This window comes from Mus caroli, chromosome 17 (assembly GCF_900094665.2).
Source record: "Mus caroli chromosome 17, CAROLI_EIJ_v1.1, whole genome shotgun sequence".
In the NCBI taxonomy this organism is placed as follows: Eukaryota; Metazoa; Chordata; class Mammalia; order Rodentia; family Muridae; genus Mus; species Mus caroli.
The window spans coordinates 33,555,359-33,563,712 of record NC_034586.1 but is presented as its reverse complement, the minus strand read 5'-3'; the positions used below and the strand labels follow the sequence as shown (position 1 = coordinate 33,563,712).

The window sequence follows — 8,354 nt, the reverse complement described above, 5'->3', positions numbered from 1 at the left end:
TGGGAATGGGTGAGTAGGGGAGTGGGGGGGAGGGTATGGGGGACTTTTGGGATAGCATTGGAAATGTAAATGAGGAAAATACCTAATAAAAATATTTTTAAAATAAATAAATAAATAAATAAATAAATAAATAAATAAATAAATGAACTGCAGGTGATGTCTCCCTAAAGTGCTGGACCCTGGGATCCTTACTGATGAGCTCAGCCTCATCTGGTAGAGGGATGGGAACATCAGCCATTGCCCCCCATCAAGGCAATTGTTCTTGCCCTTCTTCTTAAAGCTGTGGTTATCCAAGATGTGGTGATGTTTCTGTCATGGAAGAAGAGGAGTAAATGTAAGAATGGGGCAGGCTCTGAGTTCTAGTCTCCCGGGGATTTCAAGCCAGAGCTGCAAACGTGCCCAAATGCTGGGAGGTTAGCATGAGCCACATTTTGTGTCATTCTCGCAAACAATTCTAAATTTTTACCATAAAATGGAGGCTAATACTGCTCAAAAAGCTGTTTAATAACTGTGGAGAGAAGCATACCTGGCTATTGCCAGGTAACTGTGGGTGGGGGTGGAGTCCAGACAGAATACCAGGAACTTGGGGCATTGCCTATATGACTGATGGCTATACATCTCTCTGGGGAGGCCTTTGGGAGGCTGTAGCTGAGACATTAACCAGGGGCTCAGGAGGCTTCTCCAAGCTCCTACTCTTCCATGAAGGTGGAAGCCATCCCGCACCAGGTCTCTGGGGTTCAAGGCCTGTGCTCAACTGGGGAAGCAGGTTGTCTGTGCCCAGTTAACTGCCCAATAGCTTGTGTCAAGCTGACATACAAAACCAGCCACTACAGTAAATCTAAGATTTCTATTGTTTCCCATAGTCTGGATGTCTTATACTTAGACAACCACTGAATATAAACAAGGCTGCATCAGACCAGTCTAGAGGAAAGGACATTGAAATAGAATGGGGGTAGGAGCCTAAAACCAATATGTACTAGGTCCCTTCCCTCTTTCTTGGACCACAGAAAGATCACTAGGCTGGGGGTGGGGATGGGTGCTTGGTAGGATATAGATCTCTGGTCCTGGATGTTGCAGAAATCCAGGCAGGAGCAGCCTGAATGTTGAACCCTCAGGTTCTGCTAGGGATAGGGGCAATGGTAGATATTGCTTCCCTGTGATGTGACTGCACAGAGTTCTTGTGTCTTCAGAATATGGTTTTCCCATTTCAGGACCAACACTGACTTTCCAGAGTCTGAGTCAAATCAAGGATGGAAGGAAAGAGAAAGAGGAGAAGAATGATGATGAATTCTTCATCCTAAATGATGTTGCAGATTTATTCCAGACTAGTTCTTATTCACAAAACAACTCTGAGCTTTATCATGAGGCCTACTGGCTTCTGTAAGAATTGGCAGTGGGAGGTACAGAGACATGAAGCATCATGGAAAGATTAAATACTAGGAAAGAAATCTCCAGAGACCTCCTTTCTGACTGCAGATACACTTCTGGGCCCTGGTATCCTGGGAGCAGTGTCTAGAGACTACTTGCTTACCCTGATCATACTGTACCTGTCCTGAGGACAGCATCCTTCTGAGTTCTAGCCCAGATGTCATATTGACTAACAGAATCAATGAAGAAAAGGAAAGCAAAGAGCTATGTCTCACAATAAAGGGTCCAGCTCTGGGTCCTGTTCTGGATTTTCCATAGACTCATTGTTATGTCATGGTCCTTTCCTGGCCAGATCAGGACATTAAACCAAATACACAACACAACGGTGAGATGGGTGATGGAAAGATTAATTCCTGGAATCTATGAACTCTAGAGCCTGCCTTCTCACTCTAACCTAAATCTTAGGGTGAGTATCCTGGGAGCAGTGGTGGGGACAAGTTGCTTTACCCTGATTCATGTCCTACTGGCTTGAGTCACAACTTTCTCCTGAGTCTAACCTCAGGGACCAACATTTCAGCAATTCTATACCATTTTATTCCAAATATGTCTATACTTCTCTATATTTATTTACAATTATCTGTGTATCTCCAAGGTAAGTTTCCTTCTGTTGACTATACTAATAGATACTGACTATGTGGGGAACTCACATTTGAGAAACTTATTTTAGTGAAAATAATATATAACTTCAAACTGGATCAAAATACATCTTGTGGCTCCACATACTTGTTCCTATTAATGGAGACGTGCATGTTTTGTGATTTCTTATCCCTCTGATCTTCATCTTGCCAGTATTCCCTCATACTTTTCTTCTTGGTTCGAATATCATAGCTCAAATCACTTTCAGAATGGTAGAGTCAGTCCATGGTGCTAGCCAACCCTCTGTTACTTCTCCCATGTTCAGAACCAATCTGTCCATTCACTGAATCTGAATTTCATCCTGTGAGTTACATTCTTGACTGAAGACCTGAGGTCTAAATGGTATACCAGATGCCAGGCCTGGATACCTTGTTTTGGAAATCCCACACAGAATGTGAATCTGAGCACAGAGAGAGGTGAACCCTGCTTACAATCAAGGCTGGACCTTTGTCCCCAATGTGTGGGCCATAAGGAAAAGTTAGCATGGATACCTGAAGGAGCAGCAGGACAGAAAGAAGAACAGTATAGGTTGAATGCATTGTTTACACTAAACTTACTTTCTATAACAAAAACAGATACTAATTCAGATTTCTTTAATTGATATTAACATGGTAGAATTATGTGAAACATATACCATTTAGTTTTTAAAATATTTATCTAATGTCTATTTTAGAAAAGGTCCTCAGAATGTAACTCAGGTTGATCTTGAACCTGAAAACATCCTGTTGACAACACTTCTTCTCTGTTGGTATTCCAGACATGTTATTCTAACCAAGGCTGTCAGAAACCAGGCTTTGCCTCTCACAACTTTGATAGAATAGCACAGAGATCTATTGTGAGACAATTACAGAAAAACTCCTACTATTGTCACTGACAATTAATAACAGAAGACAATAACACCAGACTCATACAGAAAACTTAGAACAAGTATACTTCACGTTGAAACCGTAATCTAAAATGTCTCCTGATCTAACATCAGACTGAGACCTGAACAGACTGACTGTTGGCATGAGAGAAGACTGCAAACACTGGACAAGGTATTAAAAATGACTGAGACCTTTTGATCACATGATCCAGAGGAACAGGTGCACTGGAAGGTAGGGACTAGGAGATAAGAGATGACACAGGTGGAAAGGGCAGTGTAAAAGCCCAGCTGGACACAGCAGTCACTGTGCACAGCCCAGAGCTCCCTTGACTCCACACTGCAACCAATGCCATACAAGGAATGGATTTAGCACAGTAAACATAAATTTCATAAGGTTTTGAGTCGTTATTTTTTCCATCATGATTTACTCATTTTTAGGATATCAATCAATCAATCACAGAATCTGCCAAGAATTTGCACACCATATACAAGTGCTTAATTAAAGACAGAAGCATGAAGTGATGGGTAGGTTAATGAAAGCTAAATTCTAATCAGGGATAGAGGTTTCCCAGCCTCCGTGTGTTAGCATAAGAGAGATGGCTGAGGAATGTACAGTAAGGGGGGGGGCATGGAGCCTGATGCTGCCCAGATTCTGCTTACACTGTGCTCAGAGAAGACAGACACATAGTCACAGACAGATGTATGAAGAAAAGGCACCATTGGAAGACACAATATTTACTGGCTTGGTACTGGACTGATACATCTGTCTTAACCTGCATATTAAAAGAACAAGAAACAAACACAAATATGTGTCTTTAAATGGTGAGATAGTTAACAGTGCATCACTCACTCAAACAGTCTCAATCCCAAGAGTCCCCATCCCTCAGGGTTCTATCCTCTGCATTCTTCCTGTGGCACACCAGGCTTTTTAGTGTGTTGATTTTAATGTTATAAAAGAAGGCTGGGCATTCCTGAGATTTCACATCACACTGGAAAATAAAACATCAGGTAGGCTCTTTCCTAGATTGATATAAGTGTCCCATGGATGAACCACAATTGTTATTACTGACAAGACAGAACATTGATGTTTCCTGTTTAATCCTTGGAAATATACCTTGTTATTGGAGCACAAAGAGTCAGCAGGATGATGATGGCCTAGAGGAATCTCCTTGTCTTTAGTCAGATAAGTGTCCATAACTGTGACAGCAGATCATGATGGAAACCTGTCCATGAAATGTCATATCTGGGACCCTGTATGTTTGTTCTAAATACATAATTTCCCTCTGACATCTGAAAGCTGTGAATAAGTTCTCTACCATCTCTGTCACTGTAGTTATGTTCACTATTTTCTTTATAATTCACAATGGAGTTACTCTCAGCACATCTGCCATTTATGGACTGCAGCTGTGTGGATGAAATCACCTGTCATGTGGCAGGGAACTCTCACTGCTTGGGATTGTTATTTCCCTGGAGACATGAACAAAGACCCTGCCCCTTTTGTACTTCTAGTCATCCACTTCCATATCAGAAAAGTCATAACTGCCCCCATAAGTGGAGCTCCAAGAATCACAGCAATAACAATATGCATAAAGGAAATGGTGGGCCCAGGAGGCACTGGGAAGGAAACGAGGGGAAGCAGAGTAAAGACTCTCCCTGCAGTTCTCTATCTTAACCATGATGTAGCTGTCTCTAAGGACTCCCACTCTCTCAGAACCATGTCTGTGCTCACTTCAAGTCCTTACCCCATCTCAGGGTGACGGGGTCAGACAGCCCTTCATGATTCACATGGCAAGAGTATCTATTCTCTTCTCCAGAAGGTACCACAGCAGATGCATACTTCTGGAAGGTGACATCCCCTGAAGGCCTGGTCTCTGACACCTCCATGTCTGAGATTTGGTTGCTCTCATCTGTTTCCCAGGTTAGGATGATTTCAGCAGGGTAGAAGTTAAAGGCCCAGTACCTCAATGTGATTTTCTAGTTGGGTCTGACCTTATGCATCACATGTATTTTAGGACTGTCTGTGGGAAACAATCAGAAATTTAAGGCATTTGGCATCCTTCCTGGGGATCAATCAATGCACACGTAACTGTGTGTGAATACAGTAGAGTTAGCTTGAAGGAGAGGCGCCAACCCCTCACAGCAACCTACACTCAGGATATGGATGAGGTAATCTATTCCTTGGAATGTTTTAGAATCAACATGAACCAGGATAGAGGAGGAAATGCTGTATCTCTCTGTAGGAGTATTGAATTCTGGATCTGGGAGGAGATTAAAGACTCAAAAACACTGGGGACAATTCTCTAATTCTCTGTAAATGGACAGTGAACAGGCCTGAAAGAGATCATGGTTCACAAATTAAATGGAAGGAACTGCTGTTGAGTTCACAAACTGCACTCTCCTAAGAGCATGCTTAGCACTCATTCATGTAGATACAGGAAACCCACAATCCCTCTTTCCCCTTTGATGCAAGACAAAGTTAGTATTCCAGCTTCTCCCAGCTGAGGAGAAATCCTCAGGGGACAGGAGTTACAGTCTCAAAGCAGATAGTGAGGTGTGTATTCTTACCTTTTCTCAGAAAAACCTCCTTTCCATACTCCAGCTCTCTGAAGAATAAGTCCACACATTTACCCAACAGGGTAGTCTGCAAACGTTGTGTTAAAAGCCTGGCAAATCTCACGATTGTCTAAGCATCTCAGCAACTGTGCCAACTGTGTTCCAAGTCCTCAGGTCTCCATTCAGCCTGATGTAATCATGGTCATTGAAGGCTACTTCAAAGAATTCTTGACTGAAATCACTTTGAAACAGAACATAGCAGCCATACCTCATTTGGATAGTGTGATACCCTGAACAAGAACCCACGTTCTGCCACTCCTGCAAGCTCCAACAGGTGATAGGACCCTGAAGAAAAATGGTCTATATGTCCTTTCTAAGTAGACTGATTTAGTTGTAAAGTGAACAGAAATTCAGAACAGTGGCTCCAGTGCAAATATTGAACATGGAGACTGGGATCAACCTGAGCTATAAATTTGGGATTTCTGATTAGGGCCCACTCACCAGTTGCACTGTAGTTGTAGATTTTGAGCATTCTTTGCAGTAACGCTCTGAATTGCTGAAATTAGCTTAGGACTAGGTCTGTGTTATCCTTTCTACCCTCTGGTTTCTTTTGATCTATACATGGTACACAGTGCTCCACCCGCTGAACATCTTTTCAGTTGTTGAATACCTCAAACTGTATGTCATTCACAAAGCCAACACTTATGAACTGTGGTTCAGACAGCCCAGTCAAGGTGAAGAGAGCTTGGTAAAAGCCAAGAAAATGTTTGCCTAGGTATAGTGAGTCTTTAGATTTTATCCCCACACTAAGACCACATGGTGCTCCACAACACAGTCCATAGGGATAGCTGGAATTAGGGAACTAGGGGCAGTGGTAGGATATAAATTAGAGAAATGAATGTAATTTCTGGCTGGGCTGGAGAGAAGACAGTTTCCTGGTGTTCCATCCACAGAAACTGTGAATGTCATTTGTTACAGTGCATATATTTTAGCCTGCTACTTGTTTTAATGACTTTCTTTGTGTACAATGTCCTGGAATGTCATAGTCCCTGTGCAGAGAAATACAGAGCTGCTGATGCACCCAAATGTTAGGAGGTTAGCATGAGCTGCATTCCTTGTGATTTTCAAATAAATAATTTAAAATTTTTGCCATTGACTCCTTTGAATGGGAATGGATTCCTTAGCAAATACTGCTCAAAATGTTGTTTTATGCCCTTTTTAACAACAAAGAAAATTCTCTTACAGTATGTTTACACGATTTACATATTGAAAGAACACACGGTCTATTTATGCATCTAGTCTAGCACATCTAGAAGAAGGGGCAGAACTACTATGAAATAAAAACCACCCTAAACTTCATCAGATCCTGTCTCATACAACAATAACAACAAAGAAATTAACACAATAATTGCACACCTACCTGTGTATATTACTTGCTAAATTCATGCAGTCTCTTGTAGACATGGATAAGTAGACAGACTTTAAAACTTCACAGAGAGCATGTGAGTCACATTACAAACCTGTAATGCAGGTACATTAAAGGAATTAGGAGCTCAAGCATCAGAGAACCATGATGTGGGAAGACCTATGTGCAGAGTCTGAACAAATCTCTAGAGAATAAACTGAGGGAACTTAGGTAACTGCTAAGAAGTGAGTGATGCCCAGGAATCTTCAGTTTATTAGTAATTCAAAATTTTTAAAAGTGAAGAACTAAAAAGGGGCTATAGGAACTCCTAATACCTATATTAAACCCATGTCAGAATCTGAAAGACAAATGTGGAGAACCAGAAGGAGTCCCTGGCTAGCTAGTTTGGTTTTATTCCAAATATGCCCACATTTAGTCAAGTCCTTTTTCTATTGTTCTTTCTTTGTTTTGGCAGATCCTAGCTTATTACAGCTGTCAGAAACCCCCCTTTGATCCTAAAACTTCTGATGACAGTAACTCTATGGGGATGTGTGTAGCCAAGGGTTCATGGCTGTGTGGGGCCATTAAAGGACACATGCTTATTGCTGTCAGAAACTAGAGATAACCTAAGTAGAAAGACACCAGGCACATGCTTAGTACTGAAGACAGGTATCATTTAATGGAGATATAGAATAAAAAACAGAGAAGGCAGTGATGCCTACTCCTGAGTGTGGAGTACATGACACACAGGGATAGTCCACTCGAATGTACAAGGGAAAAGACTCTGCATATTCAGTAATGGCTGTCAGAAGTGAGGAGTGGTCTATGAAGAACTCAAAAGATATTAGCAAGGTAAAGTAGGAAATTTTACAAACCAAACAAAGAACAATCTTGTTTCATGAGTGGGGATTAGTGGGTCTATAAAGTGCTGACCATGGGAGAAGTAGTTATCAAAGGCCTGTTCAAGACAGAGAATTCCAGAAACATTTTAACAGGACAAATTAGACTGGGAGTGGGTATTAGGGGCTGGACAGATGGCCTGAGGGGCATTGGGCTCTGTACAGACAGGCTGGTCTCCAGTTGAGCTGAGGTCAGAAACCTCTGGGTATGGTGATAATTCACCTTTATGACACAGTAGGCATTCCCTTATGCTCCTGGAACTCTGGCTTCCGCCTAAGTTACCACCCCCCATAGCCTCCACAAGAGAAGCATTGTCAGTAGTCACGTAGGCAATGGCCCAAGCTTCTGACCTTCAGGCTAAACTCCTCCCCAGTTACCTAGCAACAGTGAAAACCATAAAAAGGGCTGTTCAGTCCTGCTTCCTCTCTTACTTGTCTCTCTTACTTCTTACCCCTCACTCTCACCCTCTCTCTCCCCTCTCTTTGTCTTCTCTCCTCTCTCCTCTCTCTTTATCTTCTCCTCTCCTTTCTCCTCTCCTCTCTCCTCTCTCTTACTCTCTTTCTCTCT

The 8,354-nt window shown here is 42.1% G+C and overlaps 1 protein-coding gene and 1 pseudogene across 1 annotated transcript in view; one reads left to right on the top strand and one right to left on the bottom strand.

The window, feature by feature from the left end:
* Positions 1 to 8,354, top strand: part of LOC110283719 (E3 ubiquitin-protein ligase TRIM39) — a 529,744-nt gene that overhangs the window by 295,813 nt on the left and 225,577 nt on the right. The gene's annotated exons all lie outside the window — the stretch shown is intronic.
* On the bottom strand, positions 4,389 to 6,928 carry LOC110283878 (annotated as a pseudogene).